Genomic DNA, 24772 nt, shown 5'->3' with positions numbered 1-24772 from the left:
AGGACCTAGTAACTTAAACGTAGATAAACTTATAAACAGAGTGAATACTGCACTCATATATGTTAACACTCTGGGTGTTCACTCAAAATGGCACTGCTGTCTGCACGTGCTCTCCATTTATATGCACGTGCCCTCACTTTGAAATGCTTCTTAAAGTCACAACACACAATGTTCTACACAATGCCCTACCACTGGACCAGTAATCAAGAAGCCTCAATCCTCACCACTAGCACCAGTGGGGGACATACCCTGGAAGGATAATAAGAGCATAGTATTTCCAGACGCAGCTCTCTGTATCAAGTGTAATTTCCCTTAAGATCAAACAAAGACCATAATCAGTTTGGGGTTAGTTTCTCCCTCTTTCTGCAGATCCCCAATAAGACTCCCCACTGGCACAGCTATAGAGTTGAGCTCTCAGCTGAGTGACCAAGCCAAGACGTACCAGCACCCTCTCTGTCTAACCACTGCTTCATGTCCCTGCCTAAGTAGCTGACACACACATTGAGGTTTGATGTAGAAACACACCTGGGAGAGGCTAGCACAGGTTTATTAGCTATGCCCCCTTCTTCCCAGACTATAAGGTAGTTACCACTGCCACAACAAGTCAACTCCTTATCAGCTACTTTATAGCCCATAAGAAAGGGTGTCCAATCTTACTGTGTAATATTAATCCAAATAGTAGTCTAACCAAGAGCAAGGCTCAAAACTTAAATATCTCTACACAGATCAGCCACAATATAGATTTAAATATATTTAATAAATAATAAAACAACAAGACAATACTAAACATATATTCACAGTGTCGGTTCAAAACCACAGGAAATATTTAAAACATTGCAGGACATTCTCAAAGAAAAATATCTAAACTAAGCTTTGCTATATTACTGACTATATATGAAAGAATTACACTGTTCCCCAGAAACTTACTTCGTTAGAGCAAGGCAGATGTGGTGAATGGTTCTTGTCAGGTCCAAGATCAAATACAGAATGCCCTGTCTCACTCTGAGACTTTAAATTAATATCTCAAATATTACTGCTGGAATAGCTTGCAGAATGACATTTTTTTGTCATCTGATTCTATCTCAGATGAAACCCCCACTGCTGGAAGGTGACGGTATTTAGCATGTACCTGTGAAAATACATAGACCTCAGATCTATGGCATATGCTGGAAGTTATAAAACAATTACATTCCTCCACATTTCAAGACTACTAATTAGTTCATCCTAAAGAAAATACAGGGAGCTCCTTAGTACAGACATCATTTCTTGCTGCATTGAAACTGAAAGATACCATCTTTTTTGGCCTAGCCATAAGGCAATTTAATTTCAGCTATTTTTCTGAAGTTAACCTCCTGCATTCCAGTTGCCCCTATTAAAATATATACATTTAGATAGTTACAATAGTGCATGTACATTTCAGTTCTTTTCCAGTAGGGCACACTGTGGTTACATTTTAAGCACAAGCACGTTATAAAATACTTTTTAACACACGTCTGTACAAGACAGTTTGATATACATATGGCAAACAGTTCTAATACAGTTGTAACAAGTGTCTTATATAAATCATGTTGAGATTCACAAATGACACTTTCAAAATTCCAGATTGCTGTGCAGGCAGTATCCTGTTTTCTCACAGTATGTATGCATGCACATTACTTTCTCTCTGTATCCTGTGGAGTTTTTCTCCCCAGGCCTCTGCTGACAAGGTTTTTTCCACCCAGATTTTCCTTGTCAACAAAATAAATCGATAAATAAACCCTCTCTAATCCACCACTCCATACAGCCTAAGTGACCATCTACCAACCTACATCCTAAGGCACTGTGACAGTCCCACTAAAACTATAATATACAAACAAATAAATTATACAAGAAACCTCCTCAGATGCTTTTAACATACTTCTAAAGAATTGTGACTGGTCCCTCCTGAAGCATCTCTCACTAGACTTAACAGTACAATATTTCAACAATACATTTGACATACTAAATTGCCTAGCTGTCATTAAGAAGCTTAGAACAAAAGCTAGCAACCAGGCAACTATTAAAACAAAGGGACAAACTCTGGTCACATCATCAAGCCAAAAAAAAAAAAAAAAAAACAAAGCTTCCTTTGATAGCTGCTGCTACTTAAAGCTAACTAAAAAACAAATCAAGAATGATAACATCATCTATACCTCAATCCAACACAAGCACCAAAATAACCTGCAATAATTCTGGGGTACAATTAAACAACTTCTACAACCAGAACATAATTCAACCCTATTACCCAACACCCCTAATATTAGAGATAGTATAGCAACCCAGATCAACTCTTTTGTCAACTCAATTTCACTTATAGATCTCAAAAAAAGGATACTCCATCATCCACCCTACCAGGAACAGTCTCCCCAACATATCTAACTTCAACCCATCCAAATAGACAAAAAAAAAAACAATTGCTTACTAAACTAAACCCACAACCCTTGCCACTGATAAACTTCTAAATGAATACCTCAAATTAGCAGCAGATGTCATTTCTTACCCTGTATTTATCTTGATCAATAGATCCACCTCAGATCAGTATATCCCTAAGAGTTGGAAAATTTCCCATGTAATACCTCTCCACAAAGGTGGCCCCTCTACAGAACTTTCTAACTACAGACCAATATCCATACTATCTCCCCTCTCAAATTCTGGAAAAGTGCATCCACACAAAACTTCTTCACCATATATTATCCAAAATTCTTCTAACCAAATCACATGGATTCCTATCCAGTCACAGCACCACTACAGCCCTACTAAGTTTCATCAACATTATTAACCAACTCAAACATGACTGACAACTCGTGTCCTCCATATTTCTAGATATGTCAAAAGCATTTGGCAATATATCACCAGAAGCTCCTATAAAAACTATCAACCCTTGACATATCTAAAGAAACCCTCTCCTGATTCCACAACTATCTTTCCAATCACCAACAAGCTGTTGCATGGCAAAATGGCCTCTCATCCCTGCTACCCATAACTGTCGATGTCTCACAAGAATCCATACTTGGCCCACTTTTCTTGGTCTTCACAAATTACACACTGCAACCAACCATGCCACAGTCATTCAATACACAGATGGACTCCACTGTCATCTGCACTGCACCCACCCTGCCATTCTTTCAAGACATCACCCAAAAATCCTTTTCTGCCATTGAAACTTATCTACACAACTACCAACTCATACTAAACCCTAATAAAACCAAATTAATGCTCTTTCTTAATCACAAATTACAAAGCCTTAGTCAGAACTTTAAAATCACCTCATCCAACAACAGTACAATCAAGCCAGTCTCAGAAACCAAGCTCCAAGTTATCACAATTGATAATCTGATTTGATAAACATGTATCGCTGGTTGTTAAAAAAGACCACATAAAATTAGGTTATCTCTATAGAATAAAAAACCCTTCCTCATCAACTCATCCAGACAACCTATTGCCAGAACCCACCTAATATCCACACTAATGTATGCCTCCCCTATTTTCACAAACCTCAAAAAACAGACCTGAACAAGCTAGAATAATGCTACGATAAAATAGCCAAATTTGTCCCTAACCTACCACATAAGACCCATCACTGCACCACCCTCAGACAGCTAAAATGGCTTGAACTACCCAACATCCTATCCCTAAACCAACTGTAACCCACTCCATCATATATAAACCTGACAAATAGCCATCTCTCCAAACTCTATTACAAGCCCACACCAATAACAGACACCTGAGATCCTCTAAGAAATTACTGAAGGTCTCTAAATCTAATGACTCTCTACTCATACCAAGTCTCTAAAGAATGGACGTCCATTCCACAGAATATACTTAACACAAGTAATGCCACTCAATTTAAAAACCTACTTAAGTCTCATCCAAGTGACACCTGCCTATGTTCCTGTACTAAACCAGGCTAAACAGACCTTTCCTCCCACACACACTCTCCTCCTCACCTAATTTCTCATATTGCCCCCCGATCTTAAGATTTTATAATAATTTCTTACATTGACTGGCCTAGTTTTAACTGTGTATAACAAAAGGCCTACTGATTATTGTGTACTATGTGTAAAACAAACCACTCTCTCACTGTGAACTATAAAACCAACTGTGGTCTTATACTTAACTCATATGTACAACAAATGTGTAACAACTGTTTGTTATTTTTGTGTAACCTCTTATTTAGATCTTAAATTAGTAATTTGTATAATTAACTTGTGTATATGGAGCTTTTCTCCCCAGGCCCCCTCTGAAAATGGGGTTAGTCCAATTGGACTCCCCTGGTTAAAAGTCAAATAAAAAAGTAAATTTGGGAAATCACAAATATGGTTTCTACTATGATACAATAAATTTCTTCTCCAGAGACCTGTACCTCATTACCACAATCAACAGAACATGCTGGAGGGACAGGTTCATAATCCAGAGACTGCCCATGAATGGAATAGACTTCCCATACATGTCAAACAGAGCACCTCACTGACCCTCTTCTAGAGAAATCTTGATGAGTGGATGGGAAACAGAAAATTCACCCCAGGGATCACTCCAGTGGCTCTACTCGACATAGGCACTTGGAACTAAGGTCGGGTGGCACGATGCCAGGGTAATCCTATGGATTAGGCATGTAAAGGCTCCAGGGCTATTAGCCTAGTACACACCTATGAGCCTATGAACCTATAATTAGTAAATTAAATATATATATATATATATATATATATATATATATATATATATATATATATACACACACACACACACACACACACACACACACACACACATACATGTTTTCTAAACTGGTAAGTGCATTCCTTTGATTTTGTGGCTCCACTTGCTGTTGTCACAGTGGTGCACAGTTTTTGTTACCATTACCAATCCAGAGGTACTGTTCTGTCCTCCTGCCTAGGCGTATCTCCCTATCGAAAGGTAGCCCCCCACCACTACCACACACCGCGTGGCACCTGGACCCCTACCACTGCCCTACGGACTCCAACCTGGTGTGAATGCACTAACCTGACCACCGCATCTGGAATAAAGACTCCTCTTAGAAAAAGACAATTCAGGGTAGCCCCCCACCACTACCACACACCGTGTGGCACCTGGACCCCTACCGCTGCCCTACGGACTCCAACCTGGTGCGAATGCACTAACCTGACCACCGCATCTGGAATAAAGACTCCTCTTAGAAAAAGACAATTCAGGGTAAAACACTATATCCTGTAGCCTAACATTATTCAGGAAAGTGTCCCACTAGCAGGAACCAGTCAGTACCTCCACCCAATTCAACAGCATATGCTGCATAATCAAATAATTGTTAATTCCATTTCTGGTAAAGTAGCAGCCTGGAAAGCAAGCAATCTAACAGTACTCACTACCAGCTGCCTTTAGGACCCTGTGAACTCCTAGCGGTATATTCCCTGCTCCGCTTAATGTGTATAATCACTTATGAATGCAGACAGGGATTTGCTAGTCATGTTGGCTGTAAACTGTTAAATACTGGTCTAACTAAAAATCGTGGTGTTTCTGCGACTATTATGCTCTCACACATGTTTTAAAGTGGCTGTTTTATTTTACTAATGAATGCAGACAGAGATTTGACTAGTCGTTGCTGGCTGTAAGTTGCAGAATATTTGTATAACTTCTGCATTACCTCTAATAACCGGACATTAGTGTAATGCCTATGTCGCAGATAGCGTCAGTGCCAATACTAACTTAGTAATACTGCAAGCAGTCTCAGACGCCAATATGGCGTCCCTTACCTACCTCTACACAATAATCTAACCAGAAGAAGAGTGTTTTCTAGAGTTGTCTCTAGATGCTAGTGAATTTCAGTGTATCGTGGCTTGTATATTAGTGTTCACAAACCGAACTAGCTAACCTGACACAGTAAATGTGCAATCTGGGCCTTGCTTACCGCGTGCCCATTAACTCTTATGTTAGACTGTGCATAAGCTCTACTGCTGTAAATTGGTAGGTGCCTTATAACTGAAACTTAACCATACAGGCTGGAAATAACCTCTCTGCTTAGAATGTTTAGCGACAGTTACTGAATAGTGTAATTGCTTCTTTGTTCCTGAACACAATTTCATTTGCCTAAATAATCATAAAGCTGTATTTTTGCTATATTAAACCATGTCTCTTGCTATTGTTAAATCATAGGTAGCCCCCCACTACTACCACACACCGCGTGGCACCTGGACCCCTACCGCTGCCCTATGGACTCCAACCTGGTGCGAATGCACTAACCTGACCACCGCATCTGGAATAAAGACTCCTCTTAGAAAAAGACAATTCAGGGTAAAACACTATATCCTGTAGCCTAACATTATTCAGGAAAGTGTCCCACTAGCAGGAACCAGTCAGTACCTCCACCCAATTCAACAGCATATGCTGCATAATCAAATAATTGTTAATTCCATTTCTGGTAAAGTAGCAGCCTGGAAAGCAAGCAATCTAACAGTACTCACTACCAGCTGCCTTTAGGACCCTGTGAACTCCTAGCGGTATATTCCCTGCTCCGCTTAATGTGTATAATCACTTATGAATGCAGACAGGGATTTGCTAGTCGTGTTGGCTGTAAACTGTTAAATACTGGTCTAACTAAAAATCGTGGTGTTTCTGCGACTATTATGCTCTCACACATGTTTTAAAGTGGCTGTTTTATTTTACTAATGAATGCAGACAGAGATTTGACTAGTCGTTGCTGGCTGTAAGTTGCAGAATATTTGTATAACTTCTGCATTACCTCTAATAACCGGACATTAGTGCAATGCCTATGTCGCAGATAGCGTCAGTGCCAATACTAACTTAGTAATACTGCAAGCAGTCTCAGACGCCAATATGGCGTCCCTTACCTACCTCTACACAATAATCTAACCAGAAGAAGAGTACTTTCCAGAGTTGTCTCTAGATGCTAGTGAATTTCAGTGTATCGTGGCTTGTATATTAGTGTTCACAAACCGAACTAGCTAACCTGACACAGTAAATGTGCAATCTGGGCCTTGCTTACCGCGTGCCCATTAACTCTTATGTTAGACTGTGCATAAGCTCTACTGCTGTAAATTGGTAGGTGCCTTATAACTGAAACATAACCATACAGGCTGGAAATAACCTCTCTGCTTAGAATGTTTAGCGACAGTTACTGAATAGTGTAATTGCTTCTTTGTTCCTGAACACAATTTCATTTGCCTAAATAATCATAAAGCTGTATTTTTGCTATATTAAACCATGTCTCTTGCTATTGTTAAATCATAGGTAGCCCCCCACCACTACCACACACCGCGTGGCACCTGGACCCCTACCGCTGCCCTACGGACTCCAACCTGGTGCGAATGCACTAACCTGACCACCGCATCTGGAATAAAGACTCCTCTTAGAAAAAGACAATTCAGGGTAAAACACAGTATCCTGTAGCCTAACATTATTCAGGAAAGTGTCCCACTAGCAGGAACCAGTCAGTACCTCCACCCAATTCAACAGCATATGCTGCATAATCAAATAATTGTTAATTCCATTTCTGGTAAAGTAGCAGCCTGGAAAGCAAGCAATCTAACAGTACTCACTACCAGCTGCCTTTAGGACCCTGTGAACTCCTGGCGGTATATTCCCCGCTTCGCTCGGGCTCGCTCCGCTCCCCACCCTGCCCCCATATCCCACCCGCCCCCACTACCTCTACATTTATTCAGTCAAATAGCCCCTCCCACTACCCTCCACCTATAACACCCGCCCCCTTTCTGCCACTACCCCTCCCATACTTTCAGCCTTATTCTCTCACCAAGTAAAGTCTTCTAGCCCTCCCACCTTGACTTTCTCTTCCTCAGGCCATCATGGGCAAACTCACTTTTAGCATAACCCCTCTCATAGCAATATACCTACTCATTCCCTACTACATAACTAGATATGAAAACCAAACTCTACTGGAAATCCCCTTCCCAAAGGGACACACTTCCAACCATCCAAACCCATCCTCTCCTGTTATCTTTACTTCTCCATACCTTGACAATAGGTTAAGTTTCAAAATGGTGCATCTTACCCTCTACCACCCTAAGATATCAACCAACAGAGCCTATCACAAACTGATCTGTAAACTTCAAAGATTCTTAGACCACCTAAAAAAAATGTATTACCACATATGGTGATATCCACCCCAACCCAGGTCCTACCAAGATCCTGGACTCAAACATCCACAAACTCACCCATACTTCTTCTACCTCCCTGCTTATATTCCATCTCAACTTAAGAAGCTTGAATAACAAAGTTCACAATCTACATGCTATCTTAGCTACCCACACCTCCGATATTATGTGCTTATCGGAAACTTGGTTAAAACCCTTCACCAAGGACGAAGAGATAATCCCACCTGGGTATAATATCCACAGGTTAGACGGGGGCAACAAAAGGGGGGGGGCATAGCTGTTATGTATAGGAATACAATGAATGTCACCAGGTATTCAATACAACCTCCCAAAGCCTCTAACATTGAACTATTGGCTCTAAAGCTCTGCCTAAACACCCAAAAATCGATAAATCTTATTGTAATGTATATTCCACCAGGGAAGAACACAGAAAAATTAGAACAAACTCTTAGCTGGTTAACATCTAACTACCCTCAAGAAACTATAGTACTTGGGGACTTCAATATTGACTGGTCTCACTGCACCGCAAAAACTAACCCCCTTCCAATCAACCTACATGGCTTCTCCCAAACTATCGCATCACCAACTAGAATTGGAAATGCACAACAAAAAGAAAGCACCATTGACTGGATACTAACCAATAAGGATCCACAAAAATACACGTCAGGAACCCTTCCCAATGACCTTAGCGACCACCTAATCACCTATATTATCAAACACAGAAGCTCAATAACTAACCCCCCTCTATACAGATCTGTAAGGAATAAGAAGAAATTTAACGAACAAAATTTCTTGCCGAACTTAAATCCTGTCACTGGTCCATCCTCAAAACCCTACCCCTACAGGAGAGTGTTACTTACTTTAACAATACTTTCCTCAACATACTAGACCATCACGCCCCCATTCGGCAAATTAGAACTAAAGAACGTATAGCACCTTGGCTAACCAAGGAGACTAAAACTAAAATCAAACTCCGTGACCAGGCCTGGAACAAATGGAGAGCCACTAAAATTTCCCTGGACCGCATTAAATTCCAACAACTCAGAAACTCGACTAAATCAGCCATTGTGCAAGACAAAAAACAGTATTACTGCCACCTCCAGGATAAACACCAGAAAAACCCCAAAAAATTCTGGGCTGGTTTTAATAACCTCCTCCATCCTGGGAAATCCACCACCCCCACCCCTGAGAAACTCATAGGGAAAAACCCTGACGAAATTGCCAACGCCTTTAACTCCTTTTTCACGGATACCATACAGTCTCTAGCCACCCAGATAACTAACACTTCCTCATCTCCCAAGTTTGCTGGTGACTCAACTCCACTTCCCTTTAAATTAGAACCTGTACCTACCCAATACATCCGCTCCCTCCTAAAAAAACTAAGACCAACCACCCTAGCGGCAGATCACCTCCCAGTGGAATTCCTTCAGATAGCATCAGACGTCATCTCCTATCCCATATCTATCTTGATCAACAGGACTATAAATGAAGCCACAATCCCAGCTATTTGGAAAATCTCATACATCATCCCTCTCCACAAAGGTGGTACCTCCACGGAAACATCCAACTATAGACCAATAGCAATCTTGTCTCCTCTAGCTAAAATCATGGAGAGGTGTGTTCACAGACAACTCCTGAACTACCTTACCCATAATAGTCTCTTATCTAATTCCCAACACGGGTTTCGCCCCTATCACAGTACCACCACTGCTCTCCTCTCCTTTATTGACTCAATCAACAATAACCGTAATAATAAACTCATATCCTCTGCTCTCTTTCTGGACCTATCGAAAGCTTTTGACATGGTCAACCACCAGCTTCTCCTCCAAACCCTGGAAGGCTTACATCTTGACAACCCAGCCCTAAATTGGTTCAAAGCCTACCTCACTGGTAGGCAACAGGCTGTACAATGGCAAAACAGGCTTTCCGGCCTACTCCCCAACACCATTGGTGTCCCCCAGGGCTCCATACTTGGTCCCCTCCTTTTCTCAATCTTCATCAACAATCTTCACCTAGTTATACCCAAAGCCACCTGTATCCAATATGCAGATGACTCTACCCTGATCTGCTCTGACATCTCCATCTCACAACTCCAAATAAAAACTCAGAACTGCTTCGCGCAAATCGAAAACTGGTTCACTAAACTGAAACTTCTACTTAATCCCGCAAAAACCAAGTTGCTGCTATTTTTCCCCTCAGCAGCCACTCCCCTAGGCAATGAACCTCTATCTCCTAACAATTTTCTATTCCATGCAAAATCCACCAACGGGACCATCATAGAGCCTGTTCCCAACACTAAACTATTATGAGTAACTATTGATCACAGGCTGAAATTCGACACTCACATTAGCAACTCCATCAGGACAGTTAATAAAAAACTCGGTTCAATGTATCGCATAAAGAATTTTCTGACCCCTCATGCCAAACTAACCATTGCTCGCACTCATCTTCTCTCCACCCTCCTGTACGCTTCCCCTATCCTATCTTTCCTCAATAAGCGTGAACTCAATATGCTCTCCATTGCCTATAATCACATTGCTAGATTTATAACTGGATCTCCCTACCGCACTCATCATTGCCTTAACCTAAGAAGACTTGGCTGGCTTGAACTGCCTAATCTTCTCAACTTTACCCAACTCACGGAAGTATTTAAAATAACTAAACAACCTGACAGAGTCCCTGCTCTGAATAAAGTATTTCCTCCGTACTCAAACCTTACTTGCCTCCGATCAGCTAACAGTGTTCAAATAAAAACCATCAAATCCCAGAACTCTGGCGGTGATGCCATCTATGCCAACTCCATAGGGAAAACCTGGAATTCACTTCCTAACAACTTAAGAAGTATAACCTCCCTTAACCTATTCAAAATTAACCTCAGCGAATTCCTGAAATCACACTGGTTATGTCCCTGCCCTAAACCAGACTAAACCCAGCCAACAACCACCTCACTAGACTTATCACCTCCTGGTGACTAGTACTTCCTCCTCTAGGTTTCCCTCGCCAACCTACCCCTCAGGGTAGGTATGGTCAATTTGTCACATGTGTTGTTAGCTGTACTCATTTATGCCTATGTTAAAAGTATTAATTTTTTCTCTGTATGTTAAATTTTTTTCTCTGTATGTTTAATCTCTCTCATATTATTATGTTGGAGCTTTTCTCCCCGGGCCTCTACTGAAAAAGGATATGTATCCAGCTAGACCAGCCCGGTCAACAAATGTAAAATAAAATAAATAATAAAAAATAAATTTTAAGTGGTACCATGTTCACGGTAAAGTGTTTTTGTCTGGAATGAAGGGGACAGAGTGAACGCTGTGGATCGGTTTGAAATTAGGAATGAGCACCCACCCTAATGATCTGTACAAAAGCTGTGTTACACATTGCTACAGACACAGACACACACGCACACACAGTTGTGCTTGGGAAAAGTGAAATTTAGAGCATTGACTGATTTCTTCTGTATATGAAGAGAACTGCTTTGTTTTGCTTTTCTAAAAATGTATTTTTGAAGAAAAATGTAGTAAGAGACTAAGACAGGATATGCAGTGCAGTTTCTGAGGGAAGAAAAGGTTATTCCTGAAACTATTTAGAAGGTGATAGAGACAGAAAGAAATGATGATAGTGCTGGATGTAGATCACATATATAGGTTATGATGTGCAAGTGTGTGTGTGTGTGTGTGTGTGTGTGTGTGTGTGTGTGTGTGTGTGTGTGTGTGTGTGTGTGTGTGTGTGTGTGTGCATTATTCTGCACAGCTGAGGGGTATGCACAGCACAGCTATCATATCTTGGCTTTGATGCCTGAAAACTATGCATACATGAGTAACTATTTCAACAGAAGCAAAAAACAGTGTTCTTAACCTTTTTAAAAATGAACTGCCAAAGCATGTCTGCCTACAGTGCAGCACACAGGCCCTCCCTGTTTCACCATTGCACAAACTGCACATGCCTGCCTGTACTGCATGCACACAGGCACTCCTTGTTTCACCATTGCACAAACTGCACATGCCTGCCTGCAGTGCAGCACACAGACACTTTCTATTTCACCATTGCACAGACTGCATGTGCCTGCCTGCAGTGCAGCACACAGACAATTCCTGTTTCACCACTCCACAAACCACACATGCCTGCCTGTAGTGCAGGCACACAGGCACTCCCTGTTTCACCATTGCACAAATTGCACATGCCTGCAGTGCAGCACACAGACACTTTCTATTTCACCATTGCACAGACTGCATGTGCCTGCCTGCAGTGCAGCACACAGACAATTCCTGTTTCACCACTCCACAAACCACACATGCCTGCCTGTAGTGCAGGCACACAGGCACTCCCTGTTTCACCATTGCACAAATTGCACATGCCTGCCTGCAGTGCAGCACAGACACTGCCTGTTTCACCATTGTACACACAGACAGTCCCTATTTCACCATTGCACAAACAGCACATGACTGCCTGCATTGCAGGCACACAGGCACTACCTGTTTCACCATTGCACAAACCACATGTGCCTGTCTGCAGTACAAAACTCAAACTTAATGTATTTCCATTATGTGACAAGTTGAATCTCAGATAAAATTAATAGCAAGTCCCTGAAAAAAGTCTGCCATGCTTCAATATTTGTAGTTCTAGCACTGTTAACCTAACATGACATCATGCTGGGGGTAGAGTTTCACAGAAAAATAAGTTTCAGAATGCCTAAAGAAGCTCTGCCTTAAGAGTTTCAGCTAGGAAATAATTCCACCAAATAAAATCAAACAGTTTCCACCATGGTAAGTGATACTGATATTGTAACAGGTAAATCAAGAACAGAGCACTTAAGAATCAATAACAAATCACTTTAAAATATCCTTTAAACCAAGCTGGAGTACGAAAGCTAAAGTTAATTCATCCGAACATTCCCCTGCTTAAAGAGGTTGCCAAACTTTCAAATATCTAATTCTAACCAGTTACCATGAATGTATATTTCTTAAAGTCTTAACACATAAGAGGTTCATAGGTAGGTACTAGGCTATTGGCTCTAGGGCCTATATAATCCTAGCCAAAAAGGTACCCTGGCTTTCGCCACCCAAGAAAATAATTTTCCTGTGCCCCTGTCGAGCAGAGCCCCAGATTATGTTTTACTACGGTATTTCTGGTAATCTTTTGCTTGATGGCAAATACCTGTGCTCATAAAGATGGTCTGATAATTTGCAAGCAGTTGTCCCACATAGTAACTGCTACAATATGGTAAAAAAAGATATTTTTGACTGTGTAAGTGTAATAACCCTTAATAGTGAAACAGTTTCATTGTTTGCAGGAGGTGCTGCCTGAAAATGTAACTCTCATCTGCGCATGTGTTTATGGTTATATCTTTAGCTATTTTACTCTCGTATTTTTGACAGAGCAGGACTGGTTTTCTTATAATCGATCACTTTAGATTTGTTAGTTATCCCATTTGGTGGCATAAAAAACTTGTCTGACAAGTTTATATCGGTGATTATACCTGATGTCATGCTGTCCTCCTTTGAAAAAGGAAAAAAAAGTTTGCATTTACAGTCCTCACCCCTCCCAAAATTGGGACAAATTAATAAACATACATTGTGAACACAGATTATGGAAAGGTGACAAGGTGACCCAGTCCTTTACAAGTGTGTTCTCTTCTCTTCTCTTTAACCCAATAATGCTCAAGAAAGCACTTGCATGTTGCCCAATGTAAGGTGAAACTCCAATGGCAAAAGAAACACACCAGACTCCTCCAGAAGACCACAACTGAAGTGAATGGACTTGAAGCAGCACAACTGAATTATCAAGTATAGCTTAATTTCTAAGCAATTTTGCCTTCAGTAAAGACATCAGAGAAAAACAGAACACAGGAAACAAATCTATTTAAATACACCTCCAAAAACGTATATAACCAATAAAAACCCTCATCTACAAGTTTAGCAGCATTTAAAGTGGTAGTGCATATACACAAAACACAAATACATACACATATGAAACAGACATAAAAAACATAAAGCTCGAGAATATATAGATGTATCATATAATAAAGCCAACATCTTATTTGTGTAAAAGAAGAAATTAATTATAACAACCCCCCCTTATCTGGTTTCATAGCACAAATCTCCTTACTGCCCTTAATCTGGACAAACAATTCTTTGTTTAGACGTTGTCATTTACTTTATCACTGTTATTCAACAAATGTCTGAATTTACCCTCACAAACTCTCTCAAAAACAAATCATAGGGCAGCAAGGTGGTACAAATGTACTCTTCCTTTTCAAAACCAAGGAACTACTGGTGGGGAGGGGGGGTGAAAACCTAACAACATGTAAGGTTAAGCTGTCTAACAGTTTAAAATGCAATAATACTTGTATTTAAAGACAGGCACAAACAAACCCTTTTCAAAAAGGGAAACGTGTGTACTATTCAGTTAAATGTAACGATAATTAAACACTTTGAAGCCATAATTCGTAACCAGAGTTGTCTGATACCTCAGTGCCATTTGTAATGAAAGGGCTGAGGCCTATATTAAAAGCACGCCCCTGCTGCCTTTCATAACAAATAAGCATCTTCTTTTGATGGTGTTGCTTAGGTTTGGGATAAGCACGGTTTTTGTCTTACTCTTGTTTATCCCCAAGTATTTTTTTTTGTTTCTTTTTTTATTATTTTTTACAAGATTGTCAAACTTTTAAAAAAGTCTTAAAATATTCTTGTGAAAAAGATGGACCCGTCTCTGTATTGTTGTGTAATTGCAGTGCTGCGCTCTCCAAAACCTGCATTTTACGCTCATTGTCAGTGTTACATGATTTTATTATTCTGAAGAAGTGCACAGAGTTGGAAAAAGTACTTAATTTTGCAATAAAAAATGCAAGCTGATATTTCAGTGCGGACTGCATTCCTTTCTTCATTTTGTTTAAACTATTTCATAGTTCTCAGTTTTTACTTATAGGTTCATAGGTTCACATGTAAGTACTAAACTTGTGTCCTATCTGTGAGCCAGTTGGCAATCCAATGTGTGACATCGGATTAATTCCCTGTTTAGCTTTTCTACTGTCCCTGAGTGGATAATTGTCAAATGTTTTGGCCAGGTTGACGTATACATTTTGCTTTCATCCATTGCTTTGGTGACCTTTTAAAAAAAATCCACCAGGTTGAGTAAGCATGACCTGCCTTGACTTATCCAGACTGAGACAGGTCTGGTGTTTGGAGGTTCCGTATGCCCTGGTTGACTAGTTTCATAATGTCTTTCCATAGTTTTGCATATTAGGCTGGTCAGACTTTTGGGTCTGTAATCACCGGGGAATGACTGTAGCTGTTCTTCATTTGCTTGGTAGAAAACCTGAAGTGAGGGTGAGATTGAACAGTGTTAGGAGTGTTTCTAAATCTTGCTTCATGCAATTTAATATCCATCCAGGGATATTGTCTGGACCCATTGATGCAGTGTTTTTAGCTTTTGATAGCACTTTTAGGACTTGGTCTTGTGTAATAGCTTAATGCAAGTCAGTTTCAGGTATATCTTGGGGAATACACACAGGGGGGAGAGAGGGGTAAAGTTAGAACTAAATTTATCAGCAAGTAGCTTTGGTATATCTTCAGCCTCTTTTTAGGTAACATAGTTCAAAATCAGCTCAGCACATTGCTGCATTGTGCTTTTATCATGAACATAACTAAAAATAGCTTGTGATTGTCTTTGGCTTGAGTAGCTATTTTAGCATCAAACTTGGTGTTGGTGAATTTTATTAAGCTCCTGAGTTGTTTATTTATTTAATCCTCTTACTTTTGGTCAAAATTATTTTCCTTTTATTACAAAACTTGCTGATATGGTTTCACAATGCAAGCTTATTTCTGAGGTTTGCTCTGCCTTTTGTTACAAAGCTTGCTGATATGGTTTCACAATGCAAGCTTATTTCTGGGGTTTGCTCTGTCTTTTGTTACAAATCTTGCTGATATGGTTTCACAATGCAATCTTATTTCTGGGGTTTGCTCTGCCTTTTGTTACAAAGCTTGCTGATATGGTTTCACAATGCAAGTTTATTTCTGAGGTTTGCTCTGCCTTTTGTTACAAAGCTTGCTGATGTGGTTTCACAATGCAAGCTTATTTCTGAGGTTAGCTCTGCCTTTTGTTACAAAGCTTGCTGATATGGTTTCACAGTGCAAGCTTATTTCTGGGGTTTGCTCTGCCTTTTGTTACAAAGCTTGCTGATATGGTTTCCCAATGCAAGCTTATTTCTGGGGTTTGCTCTGCCTTTTGTTACAAAGCTTGTTGATATGGTTTCACAATGCAAGCTTTTTTTTGGGGTTTGCTCTGCCTTTTGTTACAAAGCTTGCTAATATGGTTTCACAATTCAAGCTTATTTCTGAGGTTTGCTCTGCCTTTTGTTACAAAGCTTGCTGATATGGTTTCACAATGCAAGCTTATTTCTAGGGTTTGCTCTGCCTTTTGTTACAAAGCTTGCTGATATGGTTTCACAATGCAAGCTTATTTCTGGGGTTTGCTCTGCCTTTTGTTACAAAGCTTGCTGATATGGTTTCACAATGCAAGCTTATTTCTGAGGTTAGCTCTGCCTTTTGTTACAAAGCTTGCTGATATGGTTTCACAATGCAAGCTTATTTCTGGGGTTTGCTCTGCCTTTTGTTACAAAGCTTGCTGATATGGTTTCACAATGCAAGCTTATTTCTGGGGTTTGCTCTGCCTTTTGTTACAAAGCTTGTTGATATGGTTTCACAATGCAAGCTTTTTTTCTGGGGGTTGCTCTGCCTTTTGTTACAAAGCTTGCTGATATGGTTTCACAATGCAAGCTTATTTCTGAGGTTTGCTCTGCCTTTTGTTACAAAGCTTGCTGATATGGTTCCAGCATGTGGGCTTGTTTCTGGGGCTAGCTCTGCCTTTTGTTACAAAGCTTGTTGATATTATGGTTCCACCATGTGGGCTTGTTTCTGGGGGTTTGCTCTGCCCTTGATCCTACAGGGTGCTGCTGCAGCTGTTTATTTGCTTACATGTTGGCATAGTGTGGTAATACATATTTCTGGGTATTCAGTGGAGTTAACTGGGTTTGTCGAGGATTTGAAGCTTGACAATGTATCACATACAAGTAGGTAGTTTGTCTTAAAGAAATTTCTAAAGGTACCTTGAGTGGAAGGGATCTCTGATTTCAATTTTATTTTGAAGGAGACTGCTTTATGGTCAGACCTAACATGTGATGAAGATGCCCCCATGTTAGTAAGGGCAAGATCCAAGATCTAATTTTCCATAGTCAGTACTCTGAGTAATTGTTTTGGGGCATTTGTATTGACAAAATCCAGGAGTCTCTGTGTTTGTGAACTAGTGGTGGTGTAGGTATCCTAGTCTATAGTTGGATAGTTTAGATCACCTAGGAAAATGTTAGTGAGCTTAATATTCAGTGACTCTAGTTTCTTCAGATAGACATTGTGGCTTTCTTGAGTCATGAAGGAAGTTCTATAGCTAGCTAATATATGGTACGAGAACTTTCTTTTTTTTTTTTCAAAACAAGTCTATTGTTTTAACATATAAGAGAAATATCATAACAATTTTATACAAATAATTAAAAATAGGTATTATTATAATATTCAACAAAACAACTAAAGTATTTACAAAGGTATCCACTACAATCAGATCAATTAATTAAACTAAAATACTGTGCTATTGAAATTAGAATTTTTTTAACAAATTTTGTAAATTATCCCATACAATAAAATGTGATGTTTTTCTAGTTGTTCTCATTCTAATTGTGCTTATTTCCATATGACACATTATATTCATAACATTTTTAAATTAATTGAACGAAGGAGGTGTATCTGAAATCCAATTTCTAGTTATTATTTTCCTAGCCACTGCTAGGATAGACCATAACAAGGGAAGCTTAATCTTTTAACACATTGAGGTACATGTGTGTTGAATAATGTAAGAGACTTAGAAATAATGAAATTATCTGTAAAAGAGCCTGCAAAAATTCATTAATTGACTTCCAGTATTCTTTCAACTTCATACAGTCATAAAACATATGAGCCCAGTCAGCATTAATTTCTACATTACATCTCTTACATAGATTATCTTTATTATTAATTTTATTCATCATCAAAGGTGTATAAAAAGATCTATGTAAAAATTTCCATGTATAAAGTCTCCAGACAATGGAAGATGTAGTTCTATAAGCAGATTCCAATATATATTGTTTATCTTGTTGAGTTGGTGGGTCCCCATTAATAGAGGTGAAATAATTCCAGTATGAATCTACATTGTAAAAAGTTTCTTGTCTGATAATTTTATGTATATATGAAAGTTTACCTTTATCAGAAACTTTATGCTGTAAATTTATTATCAAGTAATCAATCAGTTTTGGAATAGATTCTTTAACTGTTATAGACATTAGATCTATTCTATCAATGAGATGTTGTCTAAAGATCTGAACCTCTAACCAGCAAGTTTCTCTTAGATCAAATTCTTGTTTTAAGAAATCTAAATTTTTAACTTTATTATCAGATATCAGCTAATACCAGTACTTTAGATTATTATCTATAGCTAAATGAGCTCCTTCAGAAGTAGATGACATAAGCATACCCTGAGTATAAATTATAGGGAATACAATAAAATTCCATTCCCTATACTTAGGGTGCATGAATATAAAGTTACGATAACTAATAATAATATTTAATGGGTAACAGACCATATGTTTAGGTGTAATAGGTGAAGTACAAAATTCCTTTAGCAACCACAACATGGAGTTATTTATAATCATATTTTTATGTGTTAAGGAGATTTTCATGAAGTGCATACTAATTAGCTCCCAATAATCTTTCCATTTTGACATATGACCGATCTATTAATAAAGTAATAACTTTTATAATAGAAGAGATAATATATAAATTAAAGTCTGGAAAAGAAATACCCCTTGAGACCAGCTATTAGTATGTTTCTTTAATGCAATCCTAGGTCTATTAGGTGCCCATAAGAAATTTAACATTAGTGTATTCAGTTTCTTGATAGTTATTTTTGTAGGTGAAAGTATTATTGATTGTATTAAGTATAAAATCTTGGGGAATATTATCATTTTAATAATTGTAAGTCTCTCCTCCATAGTAAAAAACATATTATTCCAGGTATTAAAAAGATTTTGTATATTAAGAAAACAGGTATTATAGTTATTATATATAATAGATTTAATATCTTTAGATAGTATTATACCTAAATAAGTTATCTGACCTGAGTTGGGTGCATATTTAGTAAAATCACTAATGAGAGTATTTTTTCGTGTATATATAGGTAGTATTTTAGTTTTTTCTTCATTGAATATTAAACCAGAAATACTTTTAAAATTCATCATTTTATCAAATAAAGACTGCATAGAAGAATTAGATCCTGCTGATGTAATTAGAACATCATCTGCAAAAGTTGAATTTTTGATGTTGTATTTTCTTCTATTTCAAAACCCTCTATGTCAGTACTGTTTCTAATCAAATTAGCCCAAGGCTCCATTACTAAAGTGAATAATAGTGGAGAAAGTGGACATCCTTGCTTTGTACCTTTAAGAATGGGTATTTTTGTGAAACATATGTTCCTACCTTAATATAAGCCAGCGTTCCTTTGTATAAATGCTCAATTAAATTTACAAATGCATCAGAGAAATTTGTGCATTTCAGTAAGGTAAACAGATAGTCCCAACTTACTGAATCAAATGCTGAACCTATATCAAGACTAATAAGTGTTAAATCTTTCTTTTTCCTATTTGCAAAATCAATTAATGTTAAAGTTCTTCTTATATTATCAAAAGTATTTCTATTTACAATGAAGCCCGTCTGATCTATGTCTATAATGCCGGGATAATTGTCTTCAATCTATCAGCAAAAATACTCATAAACATTTTATAATCAACATTAAGTAATGAGATGGGTCGATATGAAGAACATCTAGTTGGATCTTTATTAGGTTTTAAAATTGGTGAAATAAATGTATATTGCCAAGATGGGGGGGTTATTAACTCAGTTTGGGCCAGAATAAAAACCTTATGTATTAATGAATATGTAGTTTTAGAAAGGATTTTATATATCTCTGGTATAATACCATCATTACCCGGTGCTTTGTTTGATTTAAGCTTATTTATTTGTGTAATAACTTCTGCATATGAAATACTCTTGTCAAATAGTTTAATCTGTTGTTTATTAAGCTTTTTATTCATGTTTGTGGTTATAAACTCCTTTATTTTATCTTTAGATTCCATGTTAATGTTGTTATGGTTAATCTTGTGAAAGTGATTTCTAAATTCATCCAGTATTTCTGGTATACTAGAAACATTCTTCTTTTTCCTTAGAGAAAAGATTTCTTTGATATGGTTTTGTTTATTCAATCTTTTTGTTTTATTTTTAAGTCTATGTAAGTATTTGGGGCTTATTGAATAAGACAAAAACTTGTATTTCTCTAAAGTTATTTTAACTTTATGAGTTAAAATTTCTTTGTATTTCTCATTTAGTTTGTTTATTTCTTCAATAACTTTCTTGTCCATAATATTTTCTTTATTATTATGTTTATAAGAGTCTAGTTTACTTTGAATATCTAACAATTCCTTATCCCAAGATTTCCTTTTGTTATTATACCATCTGATACTTTGTCCATATAGATATGATTTTAAGGCATCCCAAACATAGACAATGGAGACTTCAGGAGTATTATTTATGTCTAGAAAATGTTGTACTTCTGAAAGTATATATTCTTTATAGTCTTTTAGCTGAGTTAAGTATGCTGGTATCCTTTTGATCTGAACATTATGAGTATTTTTTATCATGAATTCGAAAACAATTGAGTTATGATCAGATATAGGACATTAAATGATTTTGGAATTAATTAAATCTGTTACCATCTGGTTAGAAATAAAGACCTATCTATTTTTGAATAAGTTTTGTATCTGTTAGAAAAAAAGGTGTATGGTAATGATTTTGACTCTATCTGATTATTAATATCATTCAAATGATAAGAATTAGCAAAATCATTTAAATGTTTTGCATTAGATGTAATTCTTCTTTTCTTTATAGTGGTAGTATCACTTTCATGTAGTATACAATTAAAATCACCAGCTAAAATAATATCCCCTACAGAGAATGATATGATCTTATCAATATGATGTTTCACTGTATTAATACCAATTCCAGGTATCCAATATACATTAATTAAAGTGTAAGTCTTCCCATTAATTTGTATTGTAACCATACAAAACATTCCTTTGTCATCCTGATAAGACTTAATGGTGGTACGAGAACTTTCTGATGGTTACTTGAACATGAAGAAACTCTATTGCACCGTGCTGCTTTACCAGCCTTGATGTGAGTTTCACTTGGCTCTAGATCAAAACACGTCCACCTTTTACCCCTCAGGTTCAGTAGCTAGTCTAAATGTGTAGAAGGCATTATAGCCCTGCATAGGGGGAGTGCTCTCCATTGTTTTAAATCATGTCGCAGTTGCTACATTTATGTCAATGTTCTCCAGTGTGAGAAGGGCTTATAGAGAGGGGAGTTTTTTGTTCAGCCTCCTAGCTTCGATCAGTAACACCTTCATATTTTCCTTTGCTTGTTTCAGGGCTTGTAGGGAGGATGTTTCCTGCTCAGGCCACTAGCATCTATCAGTAACACCGTTATATTTTCCTTTGTATAAGGGCTTGTAGGGAGGGGAGTTTCCTGCTCAGGCTCCTAGCATCGATCAGTAACACCTCTATAGTTACCTTTGTTTGTTTCAGGGCTTGTAGGGAGGGGAGTTTCCTGTTCAGGCTCCTGTCATCGATCAGTAACACCTTCATATTTTCCTTTGCTTGTTTCAGGGTCTTGTAGGGGGGGGGTTCTTGTTCAGGCTCCAAGCATTGATCAGTAACACCTTCATATTTCCCTTTGCTTGTTTCAGGGCTTGTAGGGAGTGAAGTTTCTTGTTCAGCCACCTAGATTCGATCAGTAGCACATTCATATTTTCCTTTGCTTGTTTTAGGGCTATTAGGGAGTGGAATTTCTTGTTCAGGTTCCTAGCATCAATCAGTAACACCTTCATATTTTCCTTTGCTTATTTCAGGGCTTTGTAGGGTGTGGAGTTTTCTGCTCAGGCTACTAGCATCGATCAGTAACACCTTCATATTTTCCTTTGCTTGTTTCATTATGTTTGTAGGTTTATCAGGTTGGCATTGCTAAAAAAATGGGACTATGGTGGTGGACAATGCCTTCGCCAATAATCGAAAGTCTGTGGGGAATAGATGCTGGCCATCCCTGATGAAGCAGCATGGTCTGTCAGTCATATTCTCCCAGGCTAACAAATATTGGACCCCCTTTCACACCAAAGGTAAGAGGTGTGGATTTGAATTTATTGGGGGTAAAAAGGAGTAATTTGGTCTTGTTGGGGTTTAGAATTAGTTGAATATTGGTAATCCATTTTCCACAGAGCAGAAGGATTCTTGGGTAAGCTTTTGAAGAGTGGTTATGTATGGGGCTGAGCAGATTAGGGTGGAGTCATCTGCATACTGTATAAGTGATGCATGCAGGGTGGAAGTATGTAGTTTGTTAGTGAAAATGGTGAATAGTAGAGGACCCAGTACTGATCCTTGTAGGATGCCTATAGTAGTTGATAATAGAGGAGATAGTGTACTTTGTCAATTAACTGATTGTTTTCTGTCAGACAGATAGCTTCTAAACCATGAAGTAGTAGAAGGGGCGAAGGATGAGGCTGGCAGAGTGTCTTAGAGTAGGTTGTGGAAGACCATATCAAATGCTGTTGATAGATCTAGGAATATGGCTGGGATGACTTTGTTGTCGTTTCTTAGATGGTTAATCTGATTGGTAAAGGAGAGTAGAGCAGTGGTTGTGCTATGGTTTGGGCGGAAACCATGCAGTGTGGGGGAGAGGAGGTTATGTGAAGATAAGAAGTGCATTACCTGGGTGTGAATACATTGCTCCAGAAGTTTGGAAAGGGGGGACAAGACAGCAATTGGCCAGTAGTTTGATAATTCATAGGAGTTTCCGCCTTTGTGAAGGGGAATTATATGTGACACTTTCCATAGATGGGGTACGTAGGTTTCTTGTATAGAGCAGTTTATAAGAATTAAGACAAGGTAGGCTAGTGATTCTGCACCTATTTTAGAAAATTTGTGGGTAAACCATCTGCTGCGAGTGTGATGGGTTTTAGTTTAGAGAGTAGCTTTTTAACTGAAGAGGTTGGTACAGGTGAGAGTGTGAAGGTGGGTATTTTAGTTTGTTCTACAGTTGGGGTGGTTTTAATGTTCTTGTTGGATAGTTGGATAGATAATGCGAGAACAGATAGGTATGGTACTTTCCCAATAGTTAATTGGGCATGGAGAAGTTCAAGAGAGTCATGCCGTTTGACCAGTCTCAGTGTATTTGGTTTTAATGAAGATGGATATACCGTCACCTTTTGTTACTTCACACTCATTTTGAGGTTTGAAAGTGTGGAAGGCAAGGTAGCCTTACACAACCAGGCTGCTCTCAGTGACCTTGAACCATGTCTCAGTAACTGCACAGATGTCAGCATCCTCCAAGGTAAGAGTGCTTCCTGGGAGTGCAGTTTCTTGTTTAAACTCCTAGCATTAAGCAGCACAACCCTCCGTTTGTCTGAATTATATTTTGCTATGTTGGAAAATTTGTTTTGACATTGCCTAAATAAACCACTACAGGGGAGGCAAGAGCCTTTGCAAATATCCAAAAGCCTAGGGGATGGGGGGGGGGGCAAGTGCAGACCATCTCTAGCAAAGCAGCAAGGTCTTTCTACCATATCCTCCCAGGCTTACAGATACTGGATCCCCTCCCCCCAGACTGACACCAAAAGCTGAGCCAATTGTCAAAGTCTGTCATGTTTTGTTTATACTGTGGCATCATCCTGAGTGAGGGTAGGATACTGCTTAGTGCTAGGAACATAACTGTCATGTCCCTCTTCATATAGTCCAGAGAAGTACATCTCAAGTCATTAACTCCAACATGGGCTATAACAGAGTCATAACGGTACTTGTTTTTGAGTGACTTGAGTGCATGCATGATTTTTCAGATCCTGGCACCTGATAGACAGATGCCATGAGCTATTCCTTTTCCATTCTGGTGAGGGGGGACATCTGTATGTCTCACTATGGGGTTGCCCTTGACCAAGACATCTGATGTGTTTTGCCTTAGGGGCTTATTTGCTGAGACACAGATGTGTGTTGGTATGTATTGTAGTTTCTTTTTGCTTAGTGGTGAGTGTGGGTGGTCTCTTATTTTTGTAGGCTTTTAGTGAGTACCTCCACATATGTGGATTTATGTGTCATGACCTTATTTTGTAAGGTTTGCACAAGAGATGAAGCACGTGTGTGCTGACAACCTGTTTGATGTCCAGATTGTTTTTACGCAAGAGAAGTGACTCACATAGAGTGTTAGTTTGCTTTAGGAGTATATGGTTTTTAGTTTACATGAAACAATTCCTACATTGCCTCATGATGCCCATATCCATCTAGCTGGCAGGAGAAATGGTAAACTGCCCGTCCATTGTGGCAGGATTTTTCTGAATGTGGTATATGGGAAGGAAGTAGGGTAGATGGATGCAGTTGCAAACAGCAAACATGAAGCAGTAATTCAATTAAATATAGTTGAAGTGCAGTGCTGGCCTAAAATAAACTTATTTTTAGT

At 38.6% G+C, this 24772-nt stretch overlaps 1 protein-coding gene across 2 annotated transcripts in view; it reads left to right on the top strand.

Annotated features, from left to right (window-relative positions):
• Window positions 1–24772, top strand: part of F8 (coagulation factor VIII) — a 2728596-nt gene that overhangs the window by 489160 nt on the left and 2214664 nt on the right. The window lies entirely within an intron of this gene.

The sequence above is a fragment of the Protopterus annectens genome, chromosome 15.part0 (assembly GCF_019279795.1).
Source record: "Protopterus annectens isolate FY-2018-M chromosome 15.part0, PAN1.0, whole genome shotgun sequence".
NCBI lineage: Eukaryota > Metazoa > Chordata > Ceratodontiformes > Protopteridae > Protopterus > Protopterus annectens.
This window is presented reverse-complemented; position numbering and strand designations above follow the sequence as displayed.